Source organism: Orcinus orca, chromosome 3 (assembly GCF_937001465.1).
Source record: "Orcinus orca chromosome 3, mOrcOrc1.1, whole genome shotgun sequence".
In the NCBI taxonomy this organism is placed as follows: domain Eukaryota; kingdom Metazoa; phylum Chordata; class Mammalia; order Artiodactyla; family Delphinidae; genus Orcinus; species Orcinus orca.
Window position 1 is genome coordinate 56,435,042 of NC_064561.1, and position 15,124 is coordinate 56,450,165.

Below are 15,124 nucleotides of genomic sequence, written 5' to 3' on the forward strand. Positions count from 1 at the left end.
AGGTCTGATGAGGCTTAAAGGCAAAAATAAGAGCATAACCTGGGCATCATGAGCTCCTCAAGCACCTGTGAAAAGATAGATCCAGTAGCTTGTAGTTTACAGCTGTCTTCTAAAGTTGTAGTTCCATCCTTAGAAGTTAACTTGTGGAAAACTATAATATTGATTCATCTATGTACCTCTGTGAGCAAGAGCATTCTTTAGTGAGTTAGTAAACCAGGATTTGGAGTGACACCTGTCGTAGCCAGCTTCCAAGATGGTCCCCAATGATTGTCACTTCCTGGGGTTATTGCCCTTGCATGGTCCTATCACACATTGAATCAAGGCTGTGATCTAAAGAATACCATAGCCAGTGTGGGGCAGTGTGTGATTTCTGACTCCAGTGTTATAAGGCATGGAGCTTCTACTTTGAATTCTTGGGTCACTCACTCTGCAGCAAGTCAGCCGCCATGTTGTGAGGATGTTCAGGTAGTCCTGTGGAGGGGTCCACGTGGCGAGGAACTGAGGTTTTCCAAACAGCCAACACCAGTCTGAAAGCCATGGGAGTGATCCACTTTGGAAGCAGATCCTGCAGCCCAGTGAAGCCTTCAGGTGACTGCAGTCTTGGCTGACATCTGACTGTAGCCCATGAGATACCCAAGCCAGAATTGTCCAACCAAACCAATCCAGAATTCTTGACCCATAAAAGCTATGAGTTAAGTAAGTGATTCTTGTTTTATGCGTACAAATTTGGGAGGGATTTGTCAATATAGCAGTAGGTAACTAATATAACATTACTGATGATTTAGGGTTATATCCCTCTATTCTTTGAATAAAGTCCAAAATTGTTGCTGTGATTCACAAGGCCCTGGTGATCTGGCTTCTTCCTGCTTCTTCAAATCCATCTCTTGAGAAACATTGCTGTGGGCAATAGGTATTGAGTGTCTATGGTATCCTAGCCTTAGGGTGATCAGAGTAGGCTTCCTCAACAGGGTGACCAACTATCCTTGATGATCTGGGACTGAGAGACTTCCTGGGATGTAAGATTTTCAGTGTTAACACTGGGCAAGTCTTAGGAAATCCAGAGTAAGTTGGTCACATTGTTCCTGGTAGACATCAGAAAGGGTCAGGATCCTCAAGGATGAACAAAGAAATAAAGCAGGACTTTGTATGTCAGGAAAAGTCTAACATCCATGTAAAAGGAAGCAGAGTAGGAAGGAGTATATGAGGGGAAAAGATTCTCTTATGTTCAATACTGTATTCCCAGCAGTTAAAAGGAGTCAGTGATGAGAACTACTTCTCCAGTCCAAATTACCTTGAGGTTACTCCAATATTCTTTCCCTTCCTTTAACATGCCAGTTCTTTTTTTTTTTTTTTTTAAATCATGGCTTTTGCCCTTGCTGTTCCATTTGACTGGAATATCATCTACCCAGATTTTCATGGGGCTGTATTACCTCAAATATTTCTTCCTCAAGGAGGCCTTTTCTGTCTCCACTGTCAGAAAGCAACCTTGCATGCCCTGCTTCCGTCAGTCTTCATTGCATTGTTCCATTTTATTATCCTCACAGTACATATAACAGTCAGAAATTATCTTATGAGTGTGTGTGTTGTTTTTCATGCTTGGTGAGAACATGGGCCCTTTATGTTCTTCACTAAATCTCTTTGCTGATAGCAGTGCTATCAAATAGAAGATGCACTGTTAATCTTTGTTGAATGAATAACGAATGAATACATTGAGGCAAACTGTGGCTAAGTAGTGGGCCTCATCTTATTATTCTCAGATTTCAGATCCTTCAGGGTCTTGCCACTGCTATAAGGAGAAAAGGCCAGCTCCATAGCATAGTCTGACATATTTATTATCCAGATTCTGAGTATCTTTTTTATCTTCAACTCTTGCCACTCTCCACCTTTGCCTCTGGGCTTCAGGCATATTGACATTGTTGGGTATATTTAGGCTTTCTCAGACAAGATTCCTACTTTGTACCAGCTAACTCACACCCATCCTTTGGGTCTTAAAAAAAAAACAAAAACTTAACGAATTCTTTCCTGACATCACCCACCTCAATTCCAATAAGCAAGACTTTCTAGGTGCCTACAGAGCACCTGTTATCCCTGTCATAATACTTAGAAGACTGTCAGTTACTTATTCACTTGTTTTCCATACTACACTATAAGCTTTATGAGAGCAAGGAACCCTGGGTCTTAGTCATCAATACAGAGGGCTTGACAGAAAGTAACCCCTCAGCAAACCTGAGGCTTAAACTGCAAAAGCTTAAAGTTTAACAGATGAAAAATTATGTAAGAAAGATTTCTGAATTCCCACCATCATAGAGCCCTCCAGTGGCAATGGTATAGTGCCTAGGAGTCAGGTCCCTGGCCCCAGCTAGTTAAGCAAGCCCCCTCTAGCTTCAGAAATCCTTTCCAGTGGAATCGCATAGCCAGAACATTGGAATCCCACCCTCAAGTCTACTGTGATGTGTTACCTCTTTCTGCTCATTGCCTTGGGGAAATAGGCAATGTATACCTATTGCCAATGCGAAGCTGAGCAGATGGTAAATGTCTTGTGCTCTGCCAACAAGAGTTAGGAGGAATAACAAAAATTCATTTACTTGAGACAAACTCTAGCCAGGGATTTAACTGAGAGTTGGCAAAGATAAGCTGTTAGCTTATGATTGATTTCTCAGTTACAAGAAAAGAAGGGTGTCTGTTTGGTGGCCCTTGTAATTATCACAGACTATAAAGAAATCCTTCATTAGAATTCCTGTAGCATATCCCCATCCCCCAATACCAACCATTTCTCTCCATGATCCAGTATTTGATCCTCTTTCCTGTCTCTTTACCTGGCCGTCTCCACTATGGAAATTTCAAGTGATCTTGCAAAGGCTTGTTTAACCAGGAGTCATATAGACATAGAATCACAGAATAAACTTGGTCATTTTACTCTGTGATTTCCAAAGGGCAGCTGGTTCATGAAGTTGTGTCAAGTTGGCTTTTTGAGAACCACCCAGGGAACTCTGAAAAATATAGATACCCATATATATAGATACAGATTTCCAGGTGTCATTCCTGGAAATTCCAATTCAGTATATCTGGAGCTATACTGTCACCTGTGTTTGTTTATTTATGCCATTAGAAGAGAGAATTTAATTGCATGACTCCAAAACTAAAATAAATCTAAATGTAAAATGCATTTTACAGGGAAAATTCCTTCACTTTCTCTTTATTTTTTTTCCTTTTACCCAATTTCTACAAGTTAGTGGTGAAGATATCTACAGTTTTTAGTTTTAAATTAAATCTGTTTCTTGATATGTAGGTTACTTTATATATTTTTCTAGAATAAACATTGTAATAATTATAGTGATATGATTGCTGTCAATTCATTAGAATTATGGCAGAGTACACAGACCTATAATCTAATAAAAACGTAGTACTATCTCTCCGTATTGATGGAACCCGGATCAGAAAAATTAACATGCAGAGTAGAACCAAATAGGAGACATTTTTCAATGGAGAAGCCACAAAGTCACCTGTGTTTTTAAGCCATCTTGAGGTGACTCCAGCCCAACTGGACTCAGGGACCATTGCATTAGGGTCTATTCAATAATTTGACCGTGTATCTAGCTCCAGAATATTCTGATGGTGCATAAATAGCCCCTGTTCAAAAACCAAAACATTTCAAAGCATGTTCTTGCAAACTGACCTCTGTTCTTGCAAACTGACCTGAGCTAATGTAATGGGTCATTTGTAATTATCTGGTGATTTTGGTTAATATCAGTGGCCTCCATAATTTAGAAGTAGGTACGTGCTTATAGGTGTATTCCTTCATGACATTACAACTGAGTTATATGCTAGAAAAATGTAATTCACAGACTGATGTCTGCCACAAATATAAGCAAGTAGACAGACAAGTCCTGACCATATGAGAAGTTCATTAGAGATGGACAAGCCTACTTGAGTTGTGGAAACATATACTTGGAGTCAAGTGACACAAATATTCCACATTAATATTTAAACTAACACACTTCTGAATCCTAATCCTAGGCACCATTCTAAAGGGTGTCTCTAGGCTTGCCACATTCTTAACATCTTTTCATTTTCATACAAGGGTGTTTCTAATATCTCTTATGCGAATTAACCAAACCTTTGATTTTGGTTAGAGAGAAAGGCAGCTAAATCCTATGTGTGGAGCCAGGTGGCCTGCACCACGCACTCGGCAGCCTCCCACCGGGCCTCCACGAAGCTCCCACGCTACTGCAGCAGCCCAGCCAGTACATCCCCACAGAAGCTTGCCCACAAGTGGCACCGCAGCTCCTCCAGCTCCAAGGTGCCCTGGGCCTTGCACAGAACTGGGGTCACTTTGCAGAGGAGGGCTGCCAGTGCCATGGCCCTCCGACTGGGAACTGGAGGAATGCTACCCACTCCCGCAGGGTCTGTAGATGAGATTAACATTTAAATTCATGGACATTGAGTGGATTACCCTCCATTACCTTCCATGATGTGGATGGACCTCATTAAAGGTCTTTAAGGCCTTAAGGTGAAGGCCTTAAAAACAAAACTGAGTTCCTCCGAGCAAGAAGGAATTCTGCAGCAAACTACCTTTGGACACAAAAAGCAACTCTTCCCAGGGTCTGTCTCCAGCCTGCTAGCCTACCTCATCAAATTTTGGACTCACCAAGCCTCCACAATCAGACTTGCTGAATATGTGAGCTGACTGCAACTACTGGGGACCTTCAAAATGGTGGAGGAGTACGATGTGGAGATCACGTTCCTCCCCACAAATACATCAAAAACACATCTACATGTGGAACAACTCTTACAGAACACCTACTGAATGCTGGCAGAAGACCCCAGATTTCCCAAAAGGCATGAGTGAGCCAGAGCCACCTAATCAGCCATTGCTTTAACCCCATCCTGTCTGGATGGAAACAGAAGCCTGAGGGCAACCTACATGCAGAGGTGGGGCGAAAACTTAAGCTGGACCCCAGGAGCTGTGTGAACAAAGAACAGGAAGGGAAACTTCTCCATGCAGCCTCTGGAGCAGTGGATTAAATCCCCACAATCAACTTGAGGTACCCTGCATCTGTGGAATACCTGAATAGGCAATGAATCAACCCAAAATTGAGGCGGTGGACTTTGGAAGCAACTGTAGAGTTGGGGTTTGCTGTCTGCAACTGACTTGTTTATGATTTTTATATTTATATTAGTATAGTGTTTAGCACTTGTTATCATTGGTGGATTTGTTTATTGGTTTGGTTGCTCTCTTTTTTAAATTACTTTTTAATTTTTTATTTTAATTTTTTTTAAATTTTTAATTTTAATTATTTTATCTTATTTTATTTTTATGTTAACGTTTAAATTTTTTTGTATTTTTTTTTCCTCGCTTTTTTTCTGAGCTGTGTGGCTGACAGGGTCTTGGTGCTCTGGCCTGGTGTCATGCCTGGGTGTCTGAGGTGGGAGAGCTGAGTTCAGGACATTGAACCACTAGAGACCTCCTGGCGCCATGTAATATCAGTTGGTGTGAGATCTCCCAGAGATCTCCATCTCAGCACTAAGACTCAGCTCCACACAATGGCCAGCAAGCTCCAATGCTGGATGCCCCATGTAAAACAACTAGCAAGACAGGAACACAACCCCACCCATTAGCAGACAGGCTGGCTAAAATCATAAGGTCACAGACACCCCAAAACATACCACCAGATGCAGCCCTGTCCACCAAAAAGACAAGATCCAGCACCACCCACCAGAACACAGCCACCAGTCCCCTCCACCAGGAAACCTACACAAGCCACTGAACCAACCTTACCCACTGGGGGCAGACACCAAAAACAACAGGAACAACAACCCTGCAGCCTGCGAAAAAGAGAACCCAAACTAAGTAAATTAAACAAAATGAGAAGACATAGGAATATGCAGCAGGTGAAGGAGCAAGGTAAAAACCCACCAGCCCAAACAAATGAAGAGGAAATAGGCAGTCTACCTGAAAAAGAATTCAGAGTAATGATAGTAAAGATGATCCAAAGTCTTGGAAATAGAATGGAGAAAATACAAGAAACATTTAACAAGGACCTAGAACAACTATAGAGCAAACAAACAATGATGAACAGCACAATAAATGAAATTAAAAATTCTCTAGAAGGGATCAATAGCAGCATAACTGAGGCAGAAGAACGGATAAGTGACCTGGAAAATAAAATAGTGGAAATAACTACTGCAAAGCAGAATAAAGAAAAAAGAATGAAAAGAATTGAGGACAGTCTCAGAGACCTCTGGGACAACATTAAATGCACCAACATTTGAATTATAGGAGTCCCAGAAAAAGAAGAGAAAAAGAAAGGGTCTGAGAAAATATTTGAAGAGATTATAGTTGAAAACTTCCCTAATATGGGAAAGGAAATAGTCAAGTCCAGGAAGCTCAGAGAGTCCGATACAGGACAAATCCAAGGAGAAACATGCCGAGACACATATTAATCAAACTAACAAAAATTAAATACAAAGAGAAAAAATATTAAAAGCATCAAGGGAAAAGCAACAAATAACATACAAGGGAATCCCCATAAGGTTAACATCTGATCTTTCAGCAGAAACTCTGCTAGCCAGAAGGGAGTGGCAGGACATATTTAAAGGGATGAAAGGGAAAAACCTACAACCAAGATTACTCTACCCAGCAAGGATCCCATTCAGATTTGTTGTAGAAATTAAAACCTTTACAGACAAGCAAAAGTTAAGAGAAATCAGCACCGCCAAACCAGCTTTACAACGTATGCTAAAGGTACTCCTCTAGGCAGGAAACACAAGAGAAGGAAAAGACCTACAATAACAAACCCAAAATAATTAAGAAAATGGTAATAGGAAAATACATATCGATAACTACCTTAAATGTAAATGCTCCCACCAAAAGACATAGGCTGGCTGAATGGATACAAAAACAAGACCTGTATATATGCTGTCTACAAAAGACCCACTTCAGACCTAAGGACACATACAGAGTGAAAGTTAGGGAGTGGAAAAAGATATTCCATGCAAATCAAAATCAAAAGGAAGCTGGAGTAGCATTTCTTATATCTGACAAAATAGACTTTAAAATAAAGACTGTTACAAGTGGCAAAGAAGGACACTACATAATGATCAAGGGATCAATCCAAGAAGAAAATATAACAATTGTAAATATTTATGTACCCAGCATAGGAGGACTTCAATACATAAGTTAAACACTAACAGTCATAAAAAGGGAAATTGACAGTAACACAATAACAGTAGGGGACTTTAACACCTGACTTTCATCAATGGACAGATCATCCAAGATGAAAATAAATAAGGAAACACAGGCTTTAAATGACACATTAAAGAAGATGAACTTAATTGCTATTTATAGGGCATTCCATCCAAAAGCTACAGAATACACTTTCTTCTCAAGTGCTCATGGAATATTCTCCAGAACAGATCATATCTTGGGTCACAAATCAAGCCTTGGTAAATTTATGAAAATTGAAATCATATCAAGTATCTTTTCCAACCATAACACTATGAGACTAGGTATCAATTACAGGAAAAATACTGTAAAAAATACAAACACATGGAGGCTCAACAATACACTACTAAATAACCAAGAGATCACTGAAGAAATCAAAGAGGAAATCAAAAAATACGTAGAAACAAATGACAATGAAAACATGATGACCCAAAACCTATGGGATGCAGCAAAAGCAGTTCTAAGAGGGAAGTTTGTAGTAATACAATGCTACCACAAGAAACAAGAAACATCTCAAATAAACGACCTAAGCTTACACCTAAAGCAATTAGAGAAAGAAGCATAAAAAACCTCCAAAGTTAGCAGAAGGAAAGAAATCATAAAGATCAGATCAGAAATAAATGAAAAAGAAATGAAGGAAATGATAGCAAAGATCAATAAAACTAAAAGCTCATTCTTTGAGAAGGTAAACAAAATTGATAAACCATTACCCAGACTCATCAAGAAAATAAGGGAGCAGACTCAAAGCAATAGAATTAGAAATGAAAAAGGAGAAGTAACACCTGACCCTGCAGAAATACAAAGGATCATGGGAGATTACTACAAGCAACTCTATGCCAATAAAATGGACAGCCTGGAAGAAATGGACACATTCTTAGAAAAGCACAACCTTCCAAGACTGGACTAGGAAGAAATAGAAAATATAAACAGACCAATCACAAGCACTGAAATTGAAACAGACAACCCTCAGAATGGGAGAAAATATTTGCAAATGAAGCAACTGACAAAGGATTAATCTCCAAAATATACAAACAGCTCATGCAACTCAATACCAAAAAAAGCAACCCAATCCAAAAAAGGTCAGAAGATCTAAATAGACATTTCTCCATAGAAGATATACTGATGGTCAACAAAACATGAAAGGATGCTGACCATCATTAATCATTAGAGAGATGCAAATCAAAACTACAGTGAGGTATCACCTCACACCTGTCAGAATGGCCATCTTAAGAAACTCTACAAACAATATATGCTGGAGAGGGTGTGGAGAAAAGGGAACACTCTTGCACTGTTCGTGGGAATGTAAATTGATACAGACACTATGGAGAACAGTATGGAGATTCCTTGAAAAACTAAAAATAGAACTACCATATGACCCAGCAATCCCACTCCTGGGCATATACCCTGAGAAAACCATAATTCAAAAAGAGTCATGTACCACAATATTCATTGCAGCTCTATTTACAATAGCCAGGACATGGAAGTGACCTAAGTGTTCATCAACAGATGATTAGATAAAGAAGATGTGGCACATATATACAATGGAATATTACTCAGCCATAATAAGAAAGAAAATTGAGTTATTTGTTGTGAGGTGGATGGACCTAGAGTCTGTCATACAGAGTGAAGTAAGTCAGAAAGAGAAAAACAGATACTGTATGCTAATACATATATATGGTACCAAAAAAAAAAAAAAGGTTCTCATGAACCTGGGCACAGGACAAGAATAACGATGCAGATGTAGAGAATGGACTTGAGGACACAGGGATGGGGAAGGGTAAGCTGGGATGAAGTGGGAGAATAGCGTTGACATATATACACTACCAAATGCAAAATAGATAGCTAGTGGGAAGCAGCTGCATCACATGGGGACAACAGCTCGGTGCTTTGTGACCACTTTGAGGGGTGGGATAGGGAGGGTGGGAGGGAGACGAAGAGGGAGGGGATATGGGGATATATGCATACATATAGCTGATTCACTTTGTGATACAGCAGAAACTAACACAACATTGTAATGCAATTATACTCCAATAAAGATATTTAAAAAAAATCCTATATGCGTCTTTACCCCTTGAATGAGTATTTTCCATTAAAATAGGGGTAAATACTAACTAGCTATTCTCAGGTTATATATCAGTACTAAAACTAAATCACACATGAGTATATAAATCCATGGTCTATGCCAAAATATTTTAAAGTGAATTATGTTCACAGCAAGAAATGGAGACTGGGGAGACATAATATGAAGTCTTTGGTCGTAAAAATGTTGTAGAACATAATAGTAAGAATATGCCAAACATTTATACTTAAAACACCAAAAGGGAGAAAAATCAGAGCAATTGCTTCTACATAACATTGCCAAAATTTGCTATTCTCCTAGAGTTATTCAATAGATAAATGTCACTTTTTGATAAAGTATTAGGTTCAAGAGTGTCTTTACCTCTCTTGCTCTAACTTTTCTCACCTGGAAATAAAAGAGATTGAACATTTAAAGTTGTACATTTTGGTTTAATACTTTATAAATCATGGGCATTTTCTTATCTTTTTTTCATTTTCACATTCTTTATAAATGCATGTCCACACACACAAATTAACTCATTAACGTAAAGGACAAATTTCCAAGTCAGTTGATAAAATTTGCCTAAAGTAACAGAGTAAGTAAATTGGGTAGATGAAATACAATCTGTTGAATAAGATGAATTTGATCAAATTCAGAACAATTATCGTACTTTTAAGCTATTTTCTTTTAGTTAAGATAATAGCAAAACCAATAAGTTAAATACTACTTAGTTTTATTATTTATAATTATTTTTCAAATTCTGTTTCGAACTCAAAAGGTTAGGTATATGTATGTTTTTGTGTTTGTTGTATTTTCAGTAGTGGAACCCAAAGGTTTCTAGTTTCAATTAAGTTGCTGCCCATCCTGGGATTCTGGCCTACACTAATTGTAGACAGTTTTATTCACACATATGAAGTTGACAAGAGTGTGGGTCCTACGTGGGGGAGTAATATCGAATTGGTGGTAAAGAATATGGGTTTGAGGCTGTGTCAAAAACTTGTTCTCCTTTACTCTCACTGTCACACTCAAATTTCTGACACCTGGTGGCTGTTTTGTTGTTGCTGTTGTTGTTTTCTCATACCAAGCAATTCTCCATGACACCAGCTGTGTATTGTACAATTCAACTTAATTCTGACACTAACTAGAGTTAGCACAGGCCCCACAGCTTAAGAGCTCATTCCCATGAGACTGCCCCTCACTTAAAATGCCAGTCACAAGTAGTAGATCCCAGGTTACCCACAATTTCTGTCCAACTTGGCTATTGGAAGTTCCCATGATCCCCAACATAGTTGTCTTTTTGCTGTGTCCTCACTTGGCAGAAGAGCAAGACTGCTCTCTGGGGGCACTTTTCCCATTTGTAGGGGCACCAGTCCCATGCATGAAGGCTCCATTCTTATGACCCCTGCTGAGATTGTACCTCCAAATATAACATATGAACTGGGGGGAACACAAACATGCAATATATAGCATTCTACCCCTGGCCCCCCAAATTCATGTTCTTCTCTCATGAAAAATAAGTTCATTTCATCCCAGGAGCCCCTAGAGTCAACTCATTCCGGTATCCACTTTAAAGTCTTAAGTCCAAAGTCTCATGTAAATATCATCTAAATCAGATATGAGTGAGACTTTGAGGTGTGATTTATTCTGAGACAAATTTCTTCTCCACCTGTGAAACCAGTAAGTTATATGCTTCCAAGCTATAACAATGGGACAAGCATATGATAGACATTCCCTTTCCCAAAGGGAAATAGACAAAAGAAGAGAGGAGTGACAGGTCCCAAGTAGGTTGAAAACCTAATGGTGCGATTGCATGAGCCCTTAAACCTCGAGAATAATCTTTGACTTGACACTCTGCTTTCCAAGCCCACTGGGGTAGAAACATGACCCCCATGATTTGGTAAGACTGCCCCACAGCTATGACTTTCTACCTAGGCCCTATCTCCACTATGGTTCTCTGCTAGGGCCCTATACCTTCCAGGCTGTGGTCCCTGACCCATGGCTCTTTTGAGTGGCCTCACCCCCCAGGGCTCCAGAAGGCATAGCCCACACTGCAGTCTTCTATGGAGGTCCCACCCCTGAGGCACTGGGCAGGGGCATCCTGAAACTTCTCTACCCCCAGTCCATTGCACTCTGATCCTGTGGTTAGAGTGTGGGGTTCTTTGAATAAGCTTTAGTGTCGTTCTTCCATTGTCTTGAAGAACAGCATCTGACCTCTGTTGAGATGCCTGATACACACTAAACTTATCAAATGATTTTCTGGCCACACCATTAGTGTTCTCCTTTTTTTGCAATATGGATACGCTGAGAATTTTTCAAACCTTTAAGTTCTGCTTCCTTTTAGAATAACAACCCCATCTTTAAATCATTTCTCTCTTTTCTCATTTTGTTATACACAGTCAGTAGGTGTTAAGTTGTACTTTCAACACATTGCTTAGAAACTTCCTCAGCTAAATATCCAGTTTCATTGCTTACAAGTTCTACCTTCCACAACACACTAGAACACAGACACAATTCAGCCAATTGATTTGCCACCTTTTAACAAGAATTGCCTGTCTTTCAGTTTCCAATAACGCGTTCCTCATTTCCTCCTTTAAGCCTGAGCTCTCACCAGAATGGCCTTTACTGTCCATATTTCCACAAATATTCTGTCCATGGTTACTTAGGTATTCTCTAAGAAGAATGAGGCTGTCTATGAGCTCTTCTCTTTTCCTTCTGAGCTCTTATCAGTATCGCCTTTAAAGGTTCATTCATAGGGATGTAGGCTTTTTCTAGCATGCACCTCAAAACTCTTATAGCCTCTACTTCTTACCTAGTTCCAAAGCCCCTTTTACCTTTTCAGGTATTTGTTACAGCACCCAGCTCTTAGTATCAGTTTAAGTTGCAGGATTCTCTAGAGACAGAACCACTAGGATATATATAGGAAGAGATTTATTATAAGAAATTGACTCATACAATTAAGGAAGCTGAAAAAAATCCCATGAACTGCCATCTGCCAGCTGGAGAGCCAGGAAGGCTGGTGGTGTAATTCAGTCCAAGTCGAAGGCCTGAGAACCAGAGACACTGAAGAGTAAGTTCCAGTCCGGTCTGAAGCTCTAAGAACCAGGGTTGTGGTGGGCAGAAGAAGATCAAAGTCCTGTCTCCAGCATTCAGACAGGAATGATTGAACCCTTCCTTTTGCTGACTTTTTGTTCTATTTTGGATTGAATGGTGACCACCCATTTTGGGGAGAGCAGACCACTTTACTGAAGTCCATTGATTGAAATGCTCAGGTCATCCCAGAAACACCCTCACAGACACAGAAATAATGTGTAACCAAATATCTGAGCATCCATGGTCCAGTCAAGTTGACATAAAATAAACCATCACACGGATGACTTTCTCTCTCCTGTCAGGGCGATGACAGTCATTTTTATATATATATATATATAAAATTTTCTTCAGCTTTTTTGAGATGTAATTGACATGTAACATTATATAAGTTTAAGGTGTACAATATTATGATTTAATACACATATATATTGTAAAATGGTTACCACAATAAGGTTAGTTAGTTACCATATTGTGTGTGTGGGGGGGGGGTGAGAACATTTAAGGGCTACTCTCTTAGCAAATTTCAAGTATATAATATAGTATTGTTACCATAGCCACTATGCTCTACATTATATCCCCAGAACTTATTAATCTTATGTTAAATTTTTTTAACATCTTTATTAGAGTGTAATTGCTTTACAATGGTGTGTTAGTTTCTGCTTTATAACAAAGTGAATCAGTTATACATATACATATGTTCCCATATCTCTTCCCTCTTGCGACTCCCTCCCTCCCACCCTCCCTATCCCACCCCTCTAGGTGGTCACAAAGCACCGAGTTCATCTTCCTGTGCTATGCGGCTGCTTCCCACTAGCTATCTACCTTACGTTTGGTAGTGTATATATGTCCGTGCCACTCTCTCGCTTTGTCACAGCTTACCCTTCCCCCTCCCCATATCCTCAAGTCCATTCTCTAGTAGTTCTGTGACTTTATTCCCATTTTACCCCTAGTTTCTTCATGACATTTTTTTCCTTAGATTCCATATATATGTGTTAGCATACGGTATTTGTCTTTCTCTTTCTGTCTTACTTCGCTCTGTATGACAGACTCTAGGTCCATCCATCTCACTACAAATAACTCAATCTCGTTTCTTTTATGGCTGAGTAATATTTCATTGTATATATATGCCACATCTTCTTTATCCATTCATCCGATGTTGGACACTTAGGTTGCTTCCACGTCCTGGCTATTGTAAATAGAGCTGCAATGGACATTTTGGTACATGACTCTTTTTGAATTATGTTTTTCTCAGGGTATATGCCCAGTAGTGGGATTGCTGGGTCATATGGTAGTTCTATTTGTAGTTTTTTAAGGAACCTCCATACTGTTCTCCATAGTGGCTGTACCAATTCACATTCCCACCAGCAGTGCAAGAGTGTTCCCTTTTCTCCACACCCTCTCCAGCATTTATTGTTTCTAGATTTTTTGATGACGGCCATTCTGACTGGTGTGAGATGATATCTCATTGTAGGTTTTGTTTTGTTTTGTTTTGGGGTTTTTTTGCGATACGCGGGCCTCTCACTCTTGTGGCCTCTCCCGTTGCGGAGCACAGGATCCGGACGCGCAGGCTCAGCGGCCATGACTCACAGACCTAGCCGCTCCGCGGCATGTGGGATCTTCCCAGACCGGGGCACGAACCCGTGTCCCCTGCGTCGGCAGGCAGACTCTCAACCACTGCACCACCAGGGAAGCCCTCATTGTAGTTTTGAGTTGCATTTCTCTAATGATTAATGATGTTGAGTGTTCTTTCATGTGTTTGTTGGGAATCTGTATATCTTCTTTGGAGAAATGTCTCTTTAGGTCTTCTGCCCATTTTTGGATTGGGTTGTTTGTTTTTTTGTTATTGAGCTGCTTGTAAATTTTGGAGATTAATCCTTTGTCGGTTGCTTCATTCGCAAATATTTTCTCCCATTTTGAGGGTTGTCTTTTGGTCTTGTTTATGGTTTCCTTTTCTGTGCTAAAGCTTTGAAGTTTCATTAGGTCCCATTTGTTTATTTTTGTTTTTATTTTATTTTCATTAGGTCCCATTTGTTTATTTTTGTTTTTATTTCTCTAGGAGGTGGGTCAAAAAGGATCTTGCTGTGATTTATGTCATAGAGTATTCTGCCTATGTTTTCCTCTAAGAGTTTGATAATTTTTGGCCTTACATTTAGGTCTTTAATCCATTTTGAGCTTATTTTTGTGTATGGTGTTAGGGAGTGTTCTAATCTCATACTTTTACATGTAGCTTTCCAGTTTTCCCAGCACCACTTATTGAAGAGGCTGTCCTTTCTCCACTGTACATTCCTGCCTCCTTTATCAAAAATAAGGTGACCATATGTGCGTGGGTTTATCTCTGGCTTTCTATCCTGTTCCATTGATCTATATTTCTGCTTTTGTGCCTGTACCATACTGTCTTGATTACTGTAGCTTTGTAGTATAGTCTGAAGTCAGGGAGCCTGTTTCCTCCAGCTCCATATTTCGTTCTCAAGATTGTGTTGGCTGTTCGGGGTCTTTTGTGTTTCCATACAAATTTTGAAATTTTTTGTTCTAGTTCTGTGAAAAATGCCAGTGGTAGTTTGATAGGGATTGCATTGAATCTGTAGATTGCTTTGGGTAGTAGAGTCGTTTTCACAATGTTGATTCTTCCAATCCAAGAACATGGTATATCTCTCCATCTACATGTATCATCTTTAATTTCTTTCATCAGTGTCTTATTATTTTCTGCATACAGGTCTTTTGTCTCCTTAGTTAAGTTTATTCCTAGATAT